Source organism: Ochotona curzoniae, unplaced genomic scaffold (assembly GCF_017591425.1).
Source record: "Ochotona curzoniae isolate NIBS_2020 unplaced genomic scaffold, NIBS_Ocur_1.0 patch312, whole genome shotgun sequence".
Lineage (NCBI taxonomy): Eukaryota > Metazoa > Chordata > Mammalia > Lagomorpha > Ochotonidae > Ochotona > Ochotona curzoniae.
In genome coordinates this window covers 45,776-70,089 of record NW_024466876.1, presented here as the reverse complement: position 1 = coordinate 70,089, position 24,314 = coordinate 45,776, and the positions used below count along the sequence as shown (strand labels likewise).

At 43.0% G+C, this 24,314-nt stretch overlaps 1 pseudogene; it reads left to right on the top strand.

The window, feature by feature from the left end:
- Positions 1–16,183: 16,183 nt before the first annotated feature.
- On the top strand, positions 16,184–22,408 carry LOC121167083 (annotated as a pseudogene).
- Positions 22,409–24,314: the final 1,906 nt, after the last annotated feature.

The window sequence follows — 24,314 nt, the reverse complement described above, 5'->3', positions numbered from 1 at the left end:
AACTCAAGTCTATTTCATAGAAACAATTGCCACTTCCTGTATGTCTGAAGTGCTGATTGTATCTGTCAATAGTAAGCTTTGGAAGGATACACATATTCAAACGAGGCATATCTCTTGTCCTTATTGTTGTTGTATGCATGCTTACAGAGACCAGGAGATTCAGAGATTTATCACTTTCATAACATTAAACTGATGTACAAATCTCCCTTTTCCTATTCCACTGCTTTTTGTTTGTTTCCTTGCTGGTTTGTTTGATTTTACAAATTCCTTCTGTGGACCCAGGGCGGTGGCCTAGCAGCTAAAGTCCTCACCTTGAATGTGCCAGGATCCCATGTGGGCAACAGTTCTAATCCAGCAGCTCTACTTCCCATCCAGCTCCCTGCTTGAGGCCTAAAAAAGCAGTCGAGGACAGCACAAAGCCTTGGGACCCTGCACCCACGTGGGACACCTGGAAGAAGGTCCTGACTCCTGGCTTCTAATCAGCATAGCACTGGCTGTTGCAGTCACTTGGCGATTGAATCACTGAATGCAACGTCTTTCTCTCTCTCTGTCTCTCCTCCTCTCTACAAATTTTTAACAATTAAAATAAATAAGTCATTGAAAAAAAATTCCTCTGCCCATTATGGTTTCAAAACACAAAACAGATGCAAGCATTGTGGCACAGCAGCTTGAACTATGCGTGGGACTTACTTACCCCTTATAACTGCGTGCAGTTGTGACATGCTTCTACTTCCAGTCCAGCTTCAACCTCTAATACTGGGCAAGCAACAGAAGATGCTGCAGGGACTGGAGTCCCTGTCATCCATGCACAACACCCACAGGGCCTTTCAGCTCCAGGCTACGGCCTCAGGCAGTGCTGGCTCTGCAGGCATTTGGGGGAGGGAACAAGCAGATGGAACACCTGTTGATCTCTTCACCTTTCCTCTTTCTGGAACTCTGCATTTCAATAAAGAAAAAAAAATGTAAGAACCTCACAAAGAAACAAAATGCAGAATGGAATTTTACATGAGATTAGTGGGGAAACTTCCCAAATATAATGATTTGTGAATAGGCTTACAGGAAATGTATATTAGGAAAACTCTACATATGAATTTCAATGATTGGAAGAAAAAAAACTTATCTTTAAATCAATTTCTGCATAAAGTTTTTCAGCTAGCTACTTAATAGCTCTCTAGGTAGCACATACAGTCTACAAACCACGGGGCCTATTCAGCTTCACTCCACCTCGATGTAGCTAATGAGTTATCTTTTAGCTCAATGCAAAGACAAAACAACAAAATCCACTTTTGCAAAGCAGAATCCAGTTTAATCCCAACTCAGCAGTTGCATCACCCTAGGCAGAGCCTCTCACATTGATGACACTCTCTCTACACACACACACACACACACACACACACACACTCTTAATCCCACAGGACCAGATTGAGTCACTAAGTTCACAATTAAAGTTTAGAGATTTTTAAATAAATGTGGTGGAAAATACGCAGTGCCTCAGTGTTTTTTTTAACATGAATGTTATGAATATCTTTAATAGCAGCTATGATCCTTATTAACTAAAAGAATCTGAGTAATTGTTTCAGTGCATGATGTACTTTCTGGATTAACTAAATAAAAAATGAGATTCAACTCGGGGAATTTTACTTCATTCCTTTAAATAAATCAAACAGATACTAATCAGATAAAGTGTTTGTTTCCCATTTACAAAACACTAAACCCTGTCCTCTTCTCATTGTCAAAATAGAAAACCTTACAATACACGTTGGACTCTTACATACAACTTAGAAACAATGACTACACTGGGGCTGGCATCTGGGTACAGCAGGTTAAGCTAACAACCTATGAATAAAGCATCCCAGAAGGTTCTTGTCACAGCTGCCCCACTTCGGATCAGTCTGTCTACTAGTGTGCCTGGGAAAGTGCAGAAGGTGGCCCAAGTACTTGGACCCCTGCAACCATGTGGGAGACCCTGCTCCTGCCTACAGCCTGACCCAGCCCCAGCAGGTGCAGCCACCAAGGGACTCTACCAGTGGACAGATATCCATCTCTTTCTCCTCTTCCCTCCATCTTGTCCTCTGTAACTCTGCCTTGCAAAGAGACAATATCTTCTAAAATAAAGCTTTTCTCTTTTTAATTGCTGTATGATATAGTGCCACAGGCTCTGCAAATTCCTATCTCTCTCCCCAAGTTCCCTTCTCTGCTACCATCCACATTATTTCCCCTCTAGTTTTACATTTGGTGGTCCATTGTGAGCAGTCATAAGTCCATCATGCTGGTACTGAGGTGATTCCTGACACTGAGGGCGTGGACAATATTGGAGAGTCCAGCATCACAAGAAAGTCAGGTTTTACAGAGAAGAGAGACAGAAAGATCCTCTGTTTGATGGTTCACTCCCCAATTGGCCACATCACCATGAACGGAGCTCATCCAAAGCCAGAAACCAGGAGCTCCTCCAGGACTCCTGCATGAGTGCAGGGTCCACCACTTTCCCAGGCCACAAGCAGGGAGCCAGACAGGAACTGCAAAGCTGAGATATGAACTGACACCCAGATGGGGATCCTGGTGCATGCAAATTGTGGACTCTAGCCACTAGGCTAGTGCCTAGGATCCAAAATAAAACTTTCATTTAAAAAAAAAAGAGAGAGAGAAAGAAAGAAACATTGTTACCACATGCTCAGCCTAGTTATGCACATTAAACTTGCAGCTTCTATGCCTACATCCCATAGCAGAGTACCTGCTGCTGAGTCCCAGCTACCAGATACCTCCAGCTCAGCTTCCTGCTAATGCACCTGGATTCAGCAGGTGACACTTGAGGCACCTGCATCTCTACAACTCATGGGAGAGCCTCCGATGGAATTGCAGGTTCCTGCCTGTGGCTTGACACAGTCCTGCAGGGATCCGGGCAGTGATCAATACAGGACAAGTCTCTGTCTCAGCCTGGCCAGGCCTGTCTCGCTAACTCTGCCTTTCAAATAAGTAAAGATTTTAAAACAATACCACTAAAAACCAAAACACTAGCAAATCATACCATTCACAGATATCCACAGTAATAACATATCATGTAATGAACAAAAGTGGAGTGTATTAGCTGAAAATTCAACTTCTTTCAGGGCAAACAAATTCAACAAAGATGACTTATTTATCCCTCCAAACACAGGCTTTTTAGTGGCTACATGACAATTTAGAATAATTAGGTGAAAAATAAAAACATTAAGAAATGGCTTTTCTGGTCCCAGCACAATAGCTTAGTGGTTACAGTGCTGGCCTTGCATGCACCGGGATTCCATATGGGCACTGGTTATGATCCCAGTGACCCTGCTTCCCATCCAGCTCCCTGTTTGTGGCCTGGGAAAGCAGTCCAGGATGGCCCAAAGCTTTAGGACCCTGCACCCGCGTGGGAGACCTGGAAGAGCTCCTGGCTCCTGGCTTCGGATTGGCTCAGCTCCAGGTGTTGTGGTCATTTGGGGTGTGAATCATCAGACTATAAAAATTTGTCACTCTCACTATATACTCATTGTTGGTTGAAAAGAGGAAAAGTCACAATATGGGGGAAACCTGCATTTTTCACAGTACCAAATCAAACTTCCTTCAGTCCTACTTCTACGTGGCCTAGGGTCACATCATGGGACCTACAAATACACATCAACACTCCTTCAAACTTGAAGCACACTAGGAAAGTACAGCAACAAGGAAGACACTAAAGCAGCAAACAGAAATCAGAACAAAAATACAACAGAAGCTCAGCCTACTGATTGCCTTTGCCTTGTCCAGTGGTCCAGTCCACTTGGCTGCATGGCTACAACGTATGCAGACAAAGGAGTTGGTGGGAGGGTGTGGAGACAAAACACAACACAGAATCTGGGAAGCAGTGTACCCAAGTTCCAGGCACACTGCCATTTCAACAGGGTTTCCCCTGAACTATGGCATGGATGGCAGCTCTTGTACAACAGGAAGAGGAAAAAGAAATACAGAAATGTCCAAGCCAGGAGGAGGCTTGCATCCGAACCCTGAAGACTCCCAGATCCACACCAAGGACTATCAGTATGAGCACCGAGATCTACATCCCAACTGCCAAGGAGACCACGGGGAATTGGAGTGCCTTTGGAGGCTGAGAACGCAGATGTCACCCACCCCCATCAGCATCTACCACATGGGATGGAAGCAGCCTAAACCCTGCCTTGCAGGATCCAAGATCATCTGAACGACAATCAGGAGCACTGATCTGTCCGCAGAAACAGAATAGTTAACTTCCTTTGGGACTAGGGAAAGGAGCTTTCTCTGGTCCTTGCCTGGTTCCGACTTTGTGCCCAAACCCTCTCTGGTAATGACCTTCAGGATCACTCCAGAAACCCCTCAAAACAAATAAACAAAAAACTAGGATAGACAGAGAACAACAAGGAAAGCCTAGAAACAGACAGGAAACAGTCAGCGGGGATGCACTTATAACTCACTGGGTTGAACACAAAGATTAGGTGCTCCTCACTGGGGTATTGAAGATTTCTCTGCACACACCTCCTAAAACTGTTCACCTAAAGTGTTGTTATATGTCTTGTTGGAGTTAGACTACCTGAAAAACACCCAGGTTCTGCAAAATCATGCTTCAATGCTGTAACTGCTAAATACTAAAATGAAAATAGACATGAGACAGCTGAATAGTAATTTATAGCCATTTTAAGGTGTACAGAACCCGGTTGTATATAAACTAATAATTGAAAATGCCAATGTAGAAGGCACAGGAAATGGTTCAGAACTTGATTCTTTTTATTTTTTCTCTTTAACACATGTTACTCAATACCATGTCAACTAATTCCATAACGTTACAAATTGTTACTGATGTAAGATTGGGCAAGAAACCATTGAACTTATCTGGACAATAAGATGCTGGACTTCATGCTTGCTAGATGCTTGTAATGAAAGAATCTCAACTGAATTTGAACTGTGGTAATGCAACAAGGTGGAGGAATCCACTATCGGGGGTGGTTGGGGGACAGGTGGGTGGAATTCCAGGGGCTATAAAACTGTGTCACATAATGTAATGTAATCAATAAAAAAAGAATGTCCAAGAGACTAACAGATCCAGGAGGCAAACCACAGGAGAGTCATCACACTGGAAAGAAAGAAAAGCTAAAAACAACTCAACACAGTGACAATTTTTTAGCAGAAAGCACAGGGAGTTTAGAGCTCAGATGACAATATTCAAGTTTCGGCATGTCAGACTGAATGCAGGCAAGCCTTGGAACCACCCAAGAAACAGCATCTGTACAATCAAGCTTGTCCCAGGCCACACTCAAAACAGAAAAACAAAAACCTGTTTTCAAAGTTCAAAATTGTCAACATTCACACAAAGTTCTGTAACCTGGGAGAAAGCCCAGCACTTACAAACAGTATCCACACAGGACAACTGCGGAATTGTCGCAAAGCTCCTCATGTCAACCAGCGCACTTTCAAAGACAACGCCATGACAAAACATACCATTGGACGCACTGCTGAGGGCTGATCCTGCAGAGGCCACCTCGCAAACTGCTGCTGCATCCTCCACCCAAGATGCTCCACATGCTGTCTGAATCCATCTGCTCTACTTGACCAACTGCACCTAAAGTCCTACAAGATAAAAAAAAAGATTTAGATTTTCAAAACTCAGGTCTATTTCATAGAAACAATTGCCACTTCCTGTATGTCTGAAGTGCTGATTGTATCTGTCAATAGTAAGCTTTGGAAGGATACACATATTCAAACGAGGCATATCTCTTGTCCTTATTGTTGTTGTATGCATGCTTACAGAGACCAGGAGATTCAGAGATTTATCACTTTCATAACATTAAACTGATGCACAAATCTCCCTTTTCCTACTCCACTGCTTTTTGTTTGTTTCCTTGCTGGTTTGTTTGATTTTACAAATTCCTTCTGTGGACAAAGGGCGGTGGCCTTGCAGCTAAAGTCCTCACATTGAATGTGCCAGGATCCCATATGGGCAACAGTTCTAATCCAGCAGCTCCACTGTCCATCCAGCTCCCTGCTTGAGGCCTAAAAAAACAGTTGAGGACAGCACAAAGCCTTGGGACCCTGCACCCACGTGGGACACCTAGAAGAAGGTCCTGACTCCTGGCTTCTAATCAGCATAGCACTGGCTGTTGCAGGCACTTGGGGAATGAATCACTGAATGCAACATCTTTCTCTCTCTCTGTCTCTCCTCCTCTCTACAAATTTTTAACAATTAAAATAAATAAATCATTGAAAAAAATTCCCATCTGCCCATTATGGTTTCAAAACACAAAACAGATGCAAGCATTGTGGCACAGCAGCTTGAACTATGCGTGGGACTTACTTACCCCTTATAACTGCTTGCGGTTGTGACATGTTTCTACTTCCAATCCAGCTTCAACCTCTCATACTGGGCAAGCAACAGAAGATGCTGCAGGGACTGGAGTCCCTGTCATCCATGCACAACACCCACAAGGGCCTTTCAGCTCCAGGCTACGGCCTCAGGCAGTGCTGGCTCTGCAGGCATTTGGGGGAGGGAACAAGCAGATGGAACACCTGTTGATCTCTTCACCTTTCCTCTTTCTGGAACTCTGCATTTCAATAAAGAAAAAAAAATGTAAGAACCTCACAAAGAAACAAAATGCAGAATGGAATTTTACATGAGATTAGTGGGAAAACTTCCCAAATATAATGATTTGTGAATAGGCTTACAGGAAATGTATATTAGGAAAACTCTACATATGAATTTCAATGATTGGAAGAAAAAAAACTTATCTTTAAATCAATTTCTGCATAAAGTTTTTCAACTAGCTACTTAATAGCTCTCTAGGTAGCACATACAGTCTACAAACCACGGGGCCTATTCAGCTTCACTCCACCTCGACGTAGCTAATGAGTTATCTTTTAGCTCAATGCAAAGACAAAACAACAAAATCCACTTTTCCAAAGCAGAATCCAGTTTAATCCCAACTCAGCAGTTGCATCACCCTAGGCAGAGCCTCTCACATTCATGACACTCTCTCTCTACACACACACACACACACACACACACACTCTTAATCCCACAGGACCAGATTGAGTCACTAAGTTCACAATTAAAGTTTAGAGATTTTTAAATAAATGTAGTGGAAAATGCGCATTGCTTCAGTGTTTTTTTTATTTGAGTTTTATGAATATCTTTAATAACAGTTAAAATCCATATTAACTAAAAGAATTTGATTGATTGTTTCAGTGCATGATGTACTTTCTGGATTAACTAAATAAAAAATGAGATTCAACTCAGGGAATTTTACTTCATTCCTTAAATTAAACAGATACTAATCAAATAAAGGTGTTTGTTTCCCATTTACAGAACATTAAACCCTGTCCTCCTCTCATTGTCAAAATAGAAAACCTTACAATACTCGTTGGACTCTTACATACAACTTAGAAACAATGACTACACTGGGGCTGGCATCTGGGTACAGCAGGTTAAGCCAACAACCTATGGCTAAAGCATCCCAGAAGGTTCTTGTCACAGCTGCCCCACTTCGGATCAGTCTGTCTACTAGTGTGCCTGGGAAAGTGCAGAGGTGGCCCAAGTACTTGGACCCCTGCAACCATGTGGGAGACCCTGCTCCTGCCTACAGCCTGACCCAGCCCCAGCAGGTGCAGCCACTAAGGGACTCAACCAGTGGACAGATATCCATCTCTTTCTCCTCTTCCCTCCATCTTTTCATCTGTAACTCTGCCTTGCAAAGAGATAATATCTTCTAAAATAAAGCTTTTCTTTTTTTAATTGCTGTATGATATAGTGCCACAGGCTCTGCAAATTCCTATCTCTCTCCCCAAGTTCCCTTCTCCACTTCCCCTCCCACATTGATTTCCCCTCTAGTTTTACATTTGGTGGTCCATTGTGAGCAGTCATAAGTCCATCATCATGGTACTGAGGTGATTCCTGACACTGTGGGCGTGGACAATATCTAGAGTCCAGCATCATGAGAAAGTCAGGTTTTACAAAGACAGAAAGATCCTCTGTTTGATGGTTCACTCCCCAGGTGGCCACATCAGCAGGAGCTGAGCTGATCCAAAGCCAGAAACCAGGAGCTCCTCCAGGACTCCTGCATGAGTGCAGGGTCCACCACTTTCCCAGGCCACAAGCAGGGAGCAGAGACAGGAAGTGGAGCAGCTGAGATATGAACTGACATCCAGATGGGGATCCTAGTGCATGCAAAGTGTGCACTCTAGCCACTAGGCTAGTGCCTAGGACCCAAAATAACTCTTTTGTTTAAAAAAGGAGAGAGAGAGAGAGCAAGAAAGAAAGATAAATTGTTACCACATGCTCAGCCTAGTTATGCACATTAAACTTGCAGCTTCTATGCCTGCATCCCATAGCAGAGTGCCTGCTGTTGAGTCCCAACTACCAGACACCTCCAGTTCAGCTTCCTGCTAATGCACCTGCATTCAGCAGGTGACACTCGAGGTACCTGCATCTCTACAACCCATGGGAGAGACTCCGATGGAGTTGCAGGTTCCTGCCTGTGGCTTGACCCAGAGGGATTGGTCCTGTGGCTTGAACTTGTGGCTTGACCCTGCAGGGATTGGGGAAGTGACCAATACATTTCAAGTCTCTGTCTTACCCTTCCCTGACTCGCTAAACTGCCTTTCAAATAAATTAAGATTTTAAAACAATACCACTAGATACCAAAATACAAGCATATCATACCATTCACAGATGTCCACAGAAATAACATATCATGTAATTAACAGATGTAGAATGTATTAGCTTAAAATTCAACTTCTTTCTGGGCAAACAAATTCAACAAAGATGACTTATTTATCCCTCCAAACACAGGCTTTTTAGTGGCTACACGACAATTCAGAATAATTAGTTGAAAAATAAAAATGTTAAGAAAAGGCTTTTCTGGTCCCAGCACGATAGCTTAGTCATTACAGTGCTGGCCTTGCATGCACCGGGATTCCATATGGGCACTGGTTATGATCCCGTGACCCTGCTTCCCCTAAAATATTTTCCAAGCTCAGTTTAGTTACTTCTGCTTCTGCATCCACATTTTGTTTCAATGGCAACTTCCAAATGTCAACACATTCATGCTGAGCAGGAGCTTGCATAGCTGTAGGGTCAGCACAGTGTCCATTCTCTGAATAAAAAAGAAAGGAATGGAAACTGTCACAACTCACTGAGAATCAATAAAAATGTACAAAACAGTTATGACTTCAGCACACCATGATTCAATCAGAATGATTTCACAAAGATACAGTGTTTTTAATTGCAAAGAGTTGGTTTTCCATGCATTATACTCCTTTGCATTACAGAACAAAGGCACTCTTATTGTGAAAAGGAAAAAAACATTCCAATATCCAAACAATTAGAATTGGGCACAAATTGTGCACAATTTTGCCTTAATAATTAGGTTAGTACAGTTATATGACTCAATACTCAAACAGGAGGCAACACATGCTCAATTTGAAATTCCACTCGATCGATTCTAAAATTTCAACTCTGCTTCAAAACACGGTTGATAGCAAGAAAAATGGACAACCACACGGTGCTTGGAAAGGCAAGATTGGCAGCGATTCATAACTGTTGAACTATCAAAATCACTTGGGCAAGAACCTCAGAGCATACCCTACATCAAGGACCTTGTGAGGGCAGGATTTTGGGGTGGGCTTTCTCCCTTAATACCCCCCTTTTAAACATGAAGGAAACAATATAAAAAATACTATTCTTACCCACTTTCTTGTAGCCCTTGAACCTTTTTATCCTAATTAACTATGTAAAGATTGTCAAAATATAAAAAAAAGAAAAAAATTGAAAAAAAAAGAAAAATGGAAACCTACAACTTGACAGCCAAGGTTCAATAATCAAACTACTACAAATGCAAGCTGTCACCTTCTCATGATAAAATTCCTCACACATCAGACAACATGCAATTGAAATATTCCTCTTCTCCTCACTTCCCAAATTATTCTACAAATTGATTTCAAATAATGTGTGATACTGATCAGTTAATAATCAGAGAACTTTCTCTTTTAAAGAAATCCTAAACACAAAATAAACCATGCAGCTCTTTTCCATGGTCACAAGACAGGGAAATGAACAACATAGTTCAGTCTCTATATGGAATGTAATTAATATTAATAAAAAACACAGGCACACAAAAAAACAAATTCGGTTGAGGTTCTTTCATTCGAAGTATTTACCAAGCATAAACTCCAGCATCTTATTGTCCTAGTCAGCTCAACAATTTCTTCAACCACTTCACTTGTATGACACACACCATTCTTGTCTGGGGAGGACAAGAACAGTTAGACCTCAAAAAGAAATCAATAATATTTCCCGCAAAACATACCACCAATTCTCAAGCTGATTTCAACTACTTAGAAACTCTTCCTTGCCACACTTGCAACACCTAGCAGCCACAGATTCAACCTGCCAACTGTGCCCAACAACAACTCTGAACAAACCAATACTAACTAACCACGACCTCTGAACAAATGAATACTGTTGCAGGATAACACAGGGCACTGACTGCCTAACTTGGCAACCGGCCCTTACAGACCTCCTAAATCCCCCTGGCTATTTTTTTTCTCTCCCTCATACAGCCAAGCCTACCTGCAGTGTGACAACAACCAGGCAGGTACCAACAGCACAGCACGACCCACAGACCCTAGCACCTCACTGAGCCACTTCCCACACCTTCCTCCAGCGCTGCCTCAGCCCACCCACCCACAAGCCCACACCCTGACCTCCAACGCCCTGGAGCCAGGCCCTGCAGGACCACCGTCCTCACAGCCTCTTCCAGAAGCCACCTCCGTCCACCGCGGGCGCCCAGGGGGCTCCCTGAGCACCAGCCCGGGACTCCCGCCCCAGGGCTCCACCCCCAGAAACACTCACCAAGGCCGCTCCTCCAGCGCTGCCGGGATTCCTGAGGTCGGACCACGGACCACGTCACGGGCTCCCGTCTGCCTGTCTGTCCTGTCTCAGCCGCCTGCAGGAGCTCACGCCAGCACGTCCGGCCAGCTGGGCTCCACACACCTGACTGTGCTCTGGGCCACACCCCGCCGGGCACGCCCCGCCCTCCTGCTGCTCCTATTGGTCCTGGGACATCCTGGCCCGCCCTCACTGCTCCTTTAGTGGTGCTCTTCAAGCTAGGCCCGTCCTTTCCTTGCTCCTATTGGCCCTCCCCCAAAAATCATTCCAGGCTCGCGCCATTCCGACTGGTCCGGGTCAGCAATGCCCGCCCCAGCAGCACTCCTATTGGTCCCAGACTATCCAACCATGCCCCATCCCAGATACTACCTGCAGCTGCCTTTTTTTTTCGTATCCCTGTGGGTTAGATACTCTATGACTTCTGTTTGTTTGTTTGTTTGTTTGTGTGTGTTTGTTTGTTTGTTTGTTTGTTTTTAATAATAGATAGAAGGGCCCGGCGCCGTGGCGCAGTGGTTAATGTCCTCACCTTGCACGCCCGGGATTCCATTTGAGCGCTAGTTCTAATCCCGGCAGCCCTGCTTCCCTCCCAGTCCCTGCCTGTGGCCCCAGAAAGCAGCAGAGGATGGCCCAAGGCTTTGGGACCCTGCACCCTCGTGGGAGACCTAGAAGAGGCTCCTGGCTTAGGAATTGGCATAGTATCGGCCTTTGTGTCATTTAGGGAGTGAATCATCGGACGGAAGATCTTCCTCTCTGTTTCTCCTCTCTGTATATACGCCTTTCCAATAAAAAAAATAATAAAAAAATAAATCTTTAAAAAAAATAATAGAAAAATAGAAATGTAAACGAACAGTCACAATACAAAATCAAGAGTAGAGCGCCCGGTGCTATGGCGCAGTGCTTAAGGTCCTTTCCTTGCACGCCCAGGATCCCATATGGGTGCAGGTTCTAATCCCGGCAGCCCTGCCTCCCATCCAGCTCCCAGCTGTGGCCTGGGAAAGCAGTCCAGGACGGCCCAAAGCTTTGGGACCCTGCAATCGCAAAGGCTGGAACTGAGCCAATCCAAAGCCAGGAACCAGGAGCTTCTTCTGGGTCACCTATGTGGGTGCAGGGTCCCGAGGCTTTGGGCCATCCTCAACTGCTTTCCCAGGCCACAAGCAGGGAGCTGGATGAGAAGCGATGCTGCCAGGATTAGAACCAGTACACATATGGGATCCTGGTGCATGCAAGGCAGGTACTTTGCCACTAGGCTACTGTGCCAGGCCCCTTTTTTCTGGATTAGTTTAGCTAGTGAGTTTTCTTTTCTCTTTCTTTTCTTTACTTCTTTTTTTTAACCAGCATTTATTTATTTATTTATATTTAATAATACAGTGTCATAGGCTCCTGGTATCATGAGCTTTGCTATTGCATTGTGAGCTGTGTTGGAAGTGGCACAGCCAGGACTGAACCACTGCTCATATGGGATAGTGGTGTTGTCGCTTGTACACTCCAGCGCTGGCCCCATCCTCTCCTCACTTTCAACTTAACCGTCCTGTAAGATCTAATGCAATCTTGTTTTCTCTGGCTTCCTCCAGAAACATGTTGCTGACTCTGAGTTTCCTCTGTTGGGAAAGCCTCTGGTAAATATTGTTTTTATAATTTACTGGACAATTAACCATTGGCTACTTTATATCTTTACTAAATGTCAACAATATTTATATAAGTCTTCAATGATACTTTTACATTTTGTTTCAATTTTATTTATTTAGAAGGTAAAGTTAGAGATACAAAGAAGTAGAGACACAGAGAGATCTTCCACCATTTGGTAAACTTTCTGAAGAGCCACAATGAACTTGAACTTCATTCGGGTCTCCTAGGTGGGCAATGGTGCTTTGCCACATCATTTGCAGCTTTTCCTGGTACATTAACAGGGAACTGGATTATAAATAGAGGAGCTAGGACTTGAAATGGGACTCATATGGGATGCCAGTATAGCAGTTGGTGGATTTGCTTGCAGTGCTAACCACTGCCCTCCTCGTTGGTATTTCTGTTTGTGTGTGCCATCTCCTCAAGCACAAGCTGTTTATATTTTCCTTTTTTTCCTCAGATTTATTTTTAGTTGAAAGAATTAGAGAAGGTAGAATTAGAAGAAGACAGAGAGCCTTTCCATTAACGCTATTTAACTCTCCAGATGGTCTCAATGGCTGTAGTTGGGGCAGTCTGAAGCCAGGAGGCAGAGCTTCTTCCAGATCTCCCACTTGGGGGAAGGGTCTCAAGGCTTTGGGCTACCCTATGCCACTTTCCCAAGTCATTAACAAGGAGTCAGATTGGAGTGCAGAAGCCAGGACTAGAACTTGCACCCATATGGAATGCAGGTGCTACAGGCAGAGGTTTCATGTGCTATACCACGACACTGGTCCTTAGAGTAGTCTAAAAAAATATTGACAGGCAGAGAGAGAGAGAGAGAGAGAGAGAGAGAGAGAGAGAGACAGAGAGACAGAGAGACAGAGAGAAATAATGAGAGATCTTTGATCTGTTGGCTTTCTCCCCAAATGGCAGCAGCAGCCAGGCTGAAGCCAGGAACCTAAAAACTCATCCAGGTTTTCCATGTGAGTGACAGTGGGCAAACATTTTGGTCATTTTCTTCTGCCTTTCCAGATACATTAGCATAGAGCTGGATGAGAAGCAGAGCAGCCAGGCCTCTAACTGGCACTCCAACATAACATGCCAGTGTTACAGGCTACACATAAACCAAGGGCTCACTGTGCCAAACTTCACATAACTGGAATGTAATGCTCACCTGATCTGTGACAAGCCATCTCCAAATGGTTAAGGAGCAGTATAAAATTCTAGCTAAAAAATAGCATGCAATTGAGTAGAAAATATCTTAAGATATTCTTATTTCAGAGGTAATCCCAAACTGTTACGCCTATCAAATAAAAACAACAGTGTTGTAGAAGAGAATGTAAAATGGGCCGATGTTGCACTCATGTACAACACAATGTTAGAGACTTGGACAATGTTGCATGCTGCTTGGGGCCACAGAGCGGTCTGAGCTGGGAGGCCTTGTTAGAAGCAAGAGTGCCCTGCAGGTGGTCATTCTGGTGGGTCTTTGGCTTTTTAATCCCTCTGTTTCTCACCCTATGCCTATGAGATCTCTGCAGTCATTCCTGGCAAATATTCATTCCAGAGCTTAAAAATCTTGCACAATTTGCCATATCTCCTAGTACCATTGGGCACAGCCTTTGTTGGCCCTGGAAGCAGAGGTGACAGTGATTGAAGCTCCTAGAAGCATATTGGGCTGTTGTTGACCCCACACAACTGAACACTGCAAGCACTTGAATGGCCCACTCTGTGACAGAAGTCACAACATAGGTGGCAGCTGAGGGGCTCCAGGGCCGATCAGCTCCTGGTAAGGCAGCCCTGTGCTGTAACAGAAACTGGAAACATCTGGGAGCAAGGCTCCAAAGCCCCAGCAGCCTGGGAAGTGAACAGAGGGAAGGTGGAGGTGGAGATGCTGCCAGCAGTTGGAAAAGGCAAGCCATGTGCCTCTGGGTCTCTCCAGCGAGTCCTGGGCTCAGAACCAACCACATTCTGGATGCAGTGGTTTCCTGACTGACATCATGATTACCAAGCTTTTGGGCTGAAACCCGATTTCCATTACACATGTCAGAATTAAATATTTACCTCAAGTTGGGAAGAGCAAACATTGGCAGTTGATGAGATTTTCTTGTTTATTGTATTGATCATTGAATGTGCACTACTTTTATAACATTTTTAAGGCACTAAGTTGTTATTTTTTAAGGCTTGTAATTACTCCAAGATTAATTTAAACTTGTGGTTGAGACTTCAGAAAGACGATGCATACCTTGTGAAGCATGGAATTAGTGGACTAAAGTAAAAAGGAAGATAGTTCTGTCTATTCAGACCGGAAAGATAGCGGTTGGTATGAACAGGTGGCCCAGTGATGTTAGCAGCAGGCTGATTTCTTTCTATCATTCTCCTGCTTCAATTTCACCTTCACTTTCAACAAACTATTTTATTTTATTGGAATGGCAGATTTACAAAGAGAAGAAGAGGCAATGATTTTCTGTCTGCTGATTTACTTCCCATGTGGCCACAATGGAACTGAGCTGATTCAAAGCTAGGAACCAGGAACTTCTTTCAGGTAGCTCACACAGGTGCAGGGTCCCAAGGCTTAGGGCCATCCTCTGCTGTTTCCCCAGGACACAAGAAGGGAGCTGGATGGGAAGAGAAGCAGTTGGGACATGAATCTGTGCCTATATGGGATCCGGCACATGTAAGGCATGCAAGGTGAGGACTTAGCCAATGAGCCTTCATGCTGGGCCCTTAAGCTTCATTCCAAACTTACTTTTCACACACCTGCCAAGGAAGGGGATGGAGGGAGAAATCGCCATGGTGGTTCCAGACCTCACATCCTCTCACTGTGTCATCTGGAACAGTGTGATCCCTTAGATAATTCCTGCAAGATGCTGTGGCCTGTTATATACTGCTCAGAGAAGATGCCACAGTGTAGGATGTTGGTAAACAAAGGTATTCTACTTTCTCTCATGGTCCCAAGACTGAGAAGCTAAGGTCCAGCTGCTAGCAGGTTCAGTTGTCTGATTAGAGCTGTATCCTTTGGAGGGAAAGAACACTGCATCCTCACAGTGCAGAAGGCAAAGGGAGTATGCTGGCAAGCCAGCAGTGCTGGCAGCCCATGTGGGCGTAGGTTTGAATCCAAGCTGCTCTATTTCCAGTCCAGTTCCCTGTTAATGTAACTGGGAAAGCAGCAGAGGATGACTGGAGTTCTTAGGCCGTTGAACCTACCTGGTAGTAGACTTTGAAGAAGCTCCTAGCTCCTGACTTCAGATTGGATCAGCTCTCTCCCTCCTTCCTTTCCTATAAAATTCAGCTATTAAGCAATCTTTCTTGGAAAAATGAATCCTTAATTATGCCAAGAGTTCTTGTGTTCTCTCAATATTTAAGGGCCCTCCTCCTGTCACCATTCCACTGACAGCACATGGGTTTGGAAGTCAAGCTGGAGCACAAGCTCTGTGTGTGATCTGAAAGTTCCTAGCAATCCCATTTGTTAGAGCAAGGGAGAAGTTTGGTGTTCAGCATAGCAGGTTAAGCTGACACTTGAATTGCCTGTATCCCACATCAGAGTAGCTGGCTCAGAATCCTACTCCCACTTGAATTTCAACTTTCTGCTAATGTGCACATTTGGAGACAGCAGATGGTAAGCATTTTATAAAAAAAAAAAATCAGGTGGAAAATGGAGCACCCTGGAAGAGTATGCAAATACTGCAGAACTCTGAATCAACTCTGAAGGTAAGGAGTTCTGGAAATTTGTGAAAGGGCCAAGGTGAGTCCCGAAATGACTGAAAGTGTGTTGGTTTGAGAAGTCTGTCTCTTTGTGTCAGAGACAAAAATCCAGAAAAGTAAAGATGCCTTCATGGTGCGTATGAATGCCATCATCTACAAAAATCTGCATCTCGGGCCCGGCGCGGTGGCACAAGTGGTTAAGTCCTCGTCTTGCACGCCCGGGATCCCATATGGGTGCTGATTCTAATCCCGGCAGCCCCGCTTCCCTTCCAGCTCCCTGCCTGTGGCCCGGGAAAGCAGTCGAGGACGGCCCAAAGCCTTGGGACCCTGCACCCGCGTGGGAGACCCAGAAGAGGCTCCTGGCTTCGGATCGGCATAGTATCGGCCGTTGCAGCTCACTTGGGGAGTGAATCATCGGTCGGAAGTTCTTCCTCTTTGTCTCTCCTCTCTGTATATCTGCCTTTCCAATGAAAAAATAATAAAAATTAATCTTTTTTAAAAAATCTGCATCTCTGAAGTTTGTAATACATGAATATTGGACACAACTGAAATCTCCATCCGTGCACACAGGAGGAGGACTGCTGTGACTTGCTGAGTGGACACTAATATTTCAAAGAGCACTCTTTTCTTCACCTCTGATATTACTTTTGCTGATGACATGTAAGTCACTCCAGCTTTGTTTTGATGGATGTTAGCATTTAGCATCCTTTTGTGTGAGATAGTAACAACAATCACAGCCTAACAATTTCCTTTGTAGACATCGTCTCAAACTTGCAGAGAAGTTGCAAGATGCATAAGAGGATCTCTCCTACACCCGCCACCCAGCCTCCCATGTGTACACCAGTTAGCATTCAGGAGAAAGCTAAAGGGAAACATCTACACATTTTGTTTCTCCTTTTGTGGCCTTTGCTTCTCTGCCCTGCAGATTCTGGCTGCCTTGGCTGCCCCCAAATCCTCAATTCTTGTCCCTACAACTAGGGAGTCTACCAGGTTGTGTGTGGGCTCCTCTCTGTGCCCTATGGCTTAGACACCCCATGCAATTCTCTGTGCAGTACCAAAGCCTGCCCCACTGTTTCTGTTCTCTGACACCCCCGCTATGCTTTGCGTGGTTCTATGCCTGACAATGGTTTGCTTTTCCTTTACATTTTTCTCTGTCTTTAATTATTTAATGTGGGGCAGCCACTATGACTTCTAGATTACACTTCTTCATCTAAAATGTTGTGTCCACAAAGTCACATGAATTTATCAAAGTCAAGTAGGAAAATAATGAGAAGAGTAAAATAAAGAATCATAATCTCCAGAGAAAATGATTGTATGTATCTAGATGTACCATATTATTCACATCTTTTCTCCAAGGACATCTATTTTTAAACTAAGGCAATTTTTCCATGTAACTTTCTATTTGCGGCCTTTTATTGTAGTAAAATGTTTGACATAAATTTTACCATTTTAATATTTTCAGCATACTTTTAAAGGCATTTAGCATGTGGTCCATGCAAGGTTATGCAAACATTGCCTTATTGCCAGCACCTTTTCATCATGCTGGAATGAAAGTCCTCTTCCACCAGGCAACTCCCATTCCGCCCTCCCAAGACTCCAATAACCTCCACTCTACGCTATGCCTCTGTATATGGAATCATATTCTATCTGTGCTCAGGCTTCGCCCACTTAGCTGAGGTTCTTATGGTTTCCCCATCCTGTATCACCTGTCACAACTTCATAAGACTGAAAGCTCCTTCCTCTTACATGAATAGACTGCGTCTTACTCATCCATGTGTCTGCTCTGAGCACTTGGGTTGCTCTTACATTTTGGTCAGCAGTTGTGAATGACATTGTTCAGAGTATTAGCATGCATCTGTCTTTGCATCTGGCATTTAGTTGTTCTGAGTATATACTTATGAATGGCACTGGCAACTCATATGTTTAGCTTTCTGAGGAATACCCAACTTATTTCTACAGAAACGATATCATTTGACATTCCCTCCAGCCAGGAGCAAGCTCTCAATACTCCATGTCTTAACCATATGCCTGAGGCTGGGTAATGCTGTCAGGAAAAATAAAGATTGAAAAGGTAACACAAATCTTCACCTGTACTTCAAATCAGAGATGACAATGAAATTGAAAATGACTCTAAGTCTACACAGGAAAGAAAAACTGCAATCTAACATAAAAGCTCCTAGAGGAATCAGTAGCAAGAAAACTTCAGTTCCAGAATATGCCACACTTTTAAACAGAACACAAAATACAGAAATTATTGAAGAAATGATAGTTACATGGCATTTCATTAGAAAGTAACAACTCTGCCACTATGAAACACATTAAGGGAGTTCAAAGGCAAGGTCCTGATCTAGCAGAGGGTTGCAAATAGACACAACTGGCAGAAGCCAGCACTACTGATCTTAACAATTCCAAACTTGACAGCACCACATTCTCTTTAGTCTTAAAAATGCAACAAGGCCCGGCGCCGAGACCTAACAGCTCAAATCCTCACCCTGAACATGCCAAGATCCCATATGGGTGCTGGTTCTAATCCTGGCAACCCATCCTCCAATCCAGCTCCCAGCTTTTGACCTGGGAAAGCAGTCAAGGACATCCCAAAGCCTTGGGACCCTGTACCCGTGTGGCAGAACTGGAAGAAATTCCTGGCTCCTGGCTTTGGGTTGGCGCAGCACCAGCTTGCCATCACTTGGGGAGTGATTCATAGGACAGAAAATGTTCTTCTCTGTCTCTCCTCCTGTCTGTATATCTGACATCCCCACCCCCTGAAATAAACCTTTTTAAAATTATAAAAAGAATAAAAAGAATAAATAAAACAGAACAAAAGTCAGGGTCGGCCAAGAGGCATAGTGAGTAAAGCCACCGCCTTCAGTGCCAACATCCCATTCGGGCCCTAAAGTCCCATTTGCTCTATTTTCAATGGAAATCAGTGGCGCATGGTCCAAGTGCTTGTGCCCCTAAACCCTTGTAGGAGACCTGCACAGCTCTAGCTATTGTAGCCATGTGGGGAGAAAGATAGCAAAGGGGATAAATCTTTCTCTCTCTCTCTCTCTGCTTTTCTCTCCCTCTCCTATTCCTTTCTCTGTGACTCTGCCTTTCAAACTAATAAATCATCACAAAAGAAATAAAAGAAAGCATTCATCCCAATGTGCTTCAAATATCATCTCATGATGTCAATTTGGATTCTGTAATGATGAACGATGCCGAACATCTTTTCACGTGTTAATAACTACTTGTGTGTCTTTGGAGAATTGTCTATTCAAATCCTTTGCCCTAGCTGTTTCAGCCATTTGGGGGTGAAGCAGCAGAAGGAAGATTGATCTCTGTGCCTCTCCCTCTCCTGCCTTCTCTCTGTAACTCTGCCTTTCAAATACATAAATACTACAAAAGAATGACAAGATGTGCAAAACAGCTCTTTCTGCTATGGGCTCCACTTAGAGATACCATTCTTCTTTTCTCACTGCACCACAGATCAGAATTTTCCACTTTCCTGCTCCTATTACATTAAGTTCTTTTTTGGCCCACTCATGTTGGGTATTTCTCTGCATGTGGATTTTCACATGTGCTGGTGAATATGTTAATTCTCTCACTGTTAAATATGTGCATGTAGTGCTAGAGTCTGCTTTAGTATTTCTATCTTTTCAAGAGGTAAGAACCTGGATTAAAATTTTATGTATACAATGCCCATATCAGTGGCACCACAGCAATTATTCCAATTTTATAGAAAGTTGTGAAATCAGGAAATGAGAATCAGATATTGTTGTACTTTTTCACAATTTTTTCTGACTAGTTGAGATTTTATATGAATCACAAGTGCCTTGTGATTCCATGTCCATTTAGAATAGATTTTTCTGCTTCAGGACAAAAAGAAAAGCAGGGGTGGAGTCATTGGGATACTTATAGAAATTGCACTTAATGGGTAGATTGCTTTGGATAGCATTGTTATCCTAACAGCATTGTCTCGTGATCCATGAAGATGGATGTTATTTACATCTTACTTAGTTTCTTTCAGCAATGTTCTGAACTATTCAGTATTCAAGCCTTTAATTTTCTTGCCAATGTTTATTCCTAAATATTTAATTCTTTTTTTGATGCTGTTGTAAGTGAAAATCTCAAGGAATAACTTTCTTTTGGGATTATTTATTGCTAGCCTATAAAAATGCAATTGATTGTGTGTATGTGCATGTAGAATTTTATCTGGCCACTTTCCTGAATTCTTTGTCCATTCTAACTGGTGTGTGTGTGTGTGTGTGTGTGTGTGTGTAATTTATAGCATTTTCTGCATATAAGATCAAGTTTTCTGAGATCATAGATCATTTTTTTCTTCCTTTCCAAGCGCAATGCCTTGGTTTTATTTTCTTGCCAAGCTGCTGTGCTTAGAACGTGCAGCACTGTACTGAATGAAAGTGGTGAAAACAAGCATTTTTGTTTTGCTGCTAATGTTAGGATAAACACTTCCAGGATTTTGCCATTGAGTATGATGTGAGTTGTGGGCAGACAAGAAAGGGAAAGAGCAAGGAGAGAAGAGAGAAATTGATGTTCTGGTTCTCACTGCTCATGTTCTTCCCTGTCTTCCATGCAATGTTCAGTGGTTAACCCATTGTGTTAGATGGTCTGTTTGGAGAAGCAAACAATGAATATAATAGGTAAGAGAGTGACCAGGGGAGGCCAGTCACCACTGCCATACTGATTTCTTTCCCTGCTTGGCTGTATCTACTCAAATTTGCAACTCTTCTTTTTTTTTTTTAAGATTGATTTTATTTTATTGGAAAGACAGGTATGCAGATAGGAGAGACAGAAAACTCTTCTGTGGAGATTTATTAATTGTGGAGGTTTGCCTCCTGAACCAGACCACCAAATGTCCAAGGGACCCCAAATCTCAAACATTCTCAGCAGACTGAGAATGTAGCAGAAGGCAGGGATTGCAGACCACCTTGTTGACACACAGAGTGCCTGGGGATTTAGGAGATATCTTCATCATCATCTTCCTCTTCGTCTTGTGTTCTGAAAGTGTCTGACTACAAATTTCTGTTAGATTCTTTTCTAGTTAGATATGTTTGTTTATTGTGTCCATTCCTGTAACTCATGATTGCTCCTATGGTGGCTCAGAACCTGGGGATTTTTCCCCTAATCCCTTTTGAGCTATCATTAAAAGCAGCTTGTGTGTGCTATTATTTAGCTAAATTGGAACTTTTACAACCTGTTTGTTTTGCAAAAAAATTGGTATGCATTGCCCCAGAAAAATTTGTCCCAAATTTCTTCTCAGCAAGGCCAGCATATCTTGCGTTGAGGTCCCCATAGAGGGATCCCCAATACTTCCATCTGCTGATTTATTCCCCTAATGGCCACAATGGTCAGAGCTGAGCCAATCCAAAGCTAGGAGTGAGGAGCTTCTTCTGGGTTTCCCATGTGGGTACAAATTTTCAGCGTTTTGGGCCATCCTCTGCTGACTTTCCAGGCCACAAGCAGGGAGCTGGATGGGAAGTGGAGCAGCCAGGACTTGATCCGGTATCCACATGAGATCCAGGCAGATGCAAGATAAGGATTTAACAACTAAGTAATTCAGGTGGGCGCTCAAGCTTGTTACTCTTAAAAAGAGGTAACATATTCAGGGCTGTAGAAACAGGAAGCAGAAGTTCATAAAACTTTAAAAGACAGTCAGGAAGGGGAATAAAAGGAAAAAGCAAGAACAAAACCAGCTCTACAGTACTTAACAAATGGCAGGTGAGCCTTTGTAAAAAAGGGCCTGGTTTTGCAATTAGGTCAGATGGGCTTTATTGTCAAATCAGAGAAGTAAAGGAATGGCATGGGTGTAAAGCAACTGAAGCATTGATGCAAGGAAAACACAACCACAACACATCCTGTCATGTCTAGAGCTCATGCAGAGTTGAATGGTCCACCATGAGGTCCCTTAGACCTAGATACAGACAGGTTGGGTTGGCTTTGATGGAAGAGGAAAGAAATCCCGTAATAAGCTTGATTGTTGGGAGGAGTTTACTGTGCATGATGCCATTGGATTTGCCTAGATAAACATAAGGGACATGTGAAGGTTTCCAAGCCTGGCATGTGATGCACCAGCACCAGAAAAGCCAAGCTCTCCTTCCTGTCTGTGTTTTTGAATAAGCTGAACTAAAATCAAACTTTGGAGAAAATTTTAAAACTAATTTTAAACTAGCATTAGCTACTTACACTGTCTGATCACAGCCTATGGATACAAGGTCAAATGACAGCAGATACTGCACAGGTGGAGTGCTACCTTCCATTCTTTAGGTGTAATGAAATGATCAGAAAATATAATGTGTTATCAAACAATGGTTCATTTGAAAAGAGAAAACCCTTCTAGACACTGTGCACCGCGTTGTTATCACAATGAATCCAAAAACAGACTTTGAGAAAGACTTGGCAGAAATCACATTAGAACTGATGAAATAAATGCAAAAGATCACACAAGACCTGGTGCTAAGTTTGCAGAGAGATAATTTGCAGGGAGAATATACTATCCAGGCAACCAAGGCATACTAGATAGATAAACCGACATTGGTGATGTCAGCTTGGAGCAATGCTTTATTCAAGGAAGGACCTGTTTTTAAAAGAACAACTAACTGGTTCCCTGTGTTTGTCTTCATGGTGACAGAAAACCTAATGAGAATAAACAACGCTTGCAAATAAAAATATAAGATTCTTAATGTGTAGGGCTGGTACTACGGCTCAGCAGTCTGATCCTCTGCCTGCAAGTGCCTGGATCCCATATGGGTGCCAGTTCATGTTCCAGCTGCTTTGCTTCTGGTCCAGGCTACTGCTTATGGCCTGGGAAAGTAGCAGAGGACGGCCCAAAACCTTGGGACCAGGTGCCTACATGGCAGACCTGAAGTGAGCTCCTGGCTCCCAGCTTTAGATCAGCTCAGTTCTGGCTATTGCAGCCATTTTGGAAGTGAACCAGCACATGGAGGATCTTTCTGTCATTCTTTCTCTCTGCCTTTCCAATAAAAATAAATAATTTTTTTAAATTCTTATTTTTCACAGACGCAGCTATTAGACTAATGAGTAGTTATGATGTACCTTATTTTGTACTTGCCACCCTGCCTCATGAAAAGCAAAACTATGTTCACTGAATTGGCAAAATATGAAGAGCTGAAAGATAGATCTGGCCATTTCCATGGAAGCAAGAGAACAAGAGAACAAGAGAACAAGAAAACATTTTGTATCATATTTGTAGCAATCATAGAAAAGGGTGCTGTAACACAAGATTGAAGAACTATAATGTTTTTACCATACTGGAAATAGAAATACAAGAATACTTGGATTGTGCCATTTCTCAGGTAGAGCCAGTGGATGAATTTGGTTGTAAAGTTACCTATGGTCAAAAGGACTGTTGGTGGTGGGAACAACAAAGATCATGTGAATATTTGACACTTGCACCTGAAAAGGAGGCACAGACATCATTTCTACATCTTGGCAACTTTTCCTAAACAGCTGTTCAAAACCTTCTGATTTTCACATACACAGAATTAAAGATTTCAATAACGGAAGTCTATAGTCTTAAACTCATAAACACTTGCATTAATTTAAGCAGTAGTATTCTTAGCAACTTGAGCTGCCAATGTTAACTGTTCTATGTCAGGGAATAGTAGTCTTGGGAATTCTTCATAATAAGTAAAATTGATTTGATGGCTGTGTAAACCAATGCACGAAACATATCAATAGCGTAATAGATGAAAATAAAATCAGTGAGGTCAAAGAGAGACAGTTTTAAAATCTGCAGCTGGAGGAGGACAGAAACAAATGGGATGAAGACAAAGAGAGGAAACTTTAGGAGGGCATAAAAAAAGCAAATATCTGAATTGTGGTTCAATTGGAGTTCGTATTAACAAAGGGATAGAAAGCATATCCAAGGAGATAAAAGCAGAAAATGTCTGAACTTAGAGGCAGACACAACCACACAGGAAGGCCAAAAGTTGGCAGTCAGATGTAACTAGCAAGTCTCTCTATGATAAGATGTAATTAAGATTAAAGAGAGACTGCTCAAATGTGCAAGAAAAACCCAACAAATAGTACATGTGGGATGGATAGGATGAGATGTGTGCCACATTGATGAGGAAAAAAA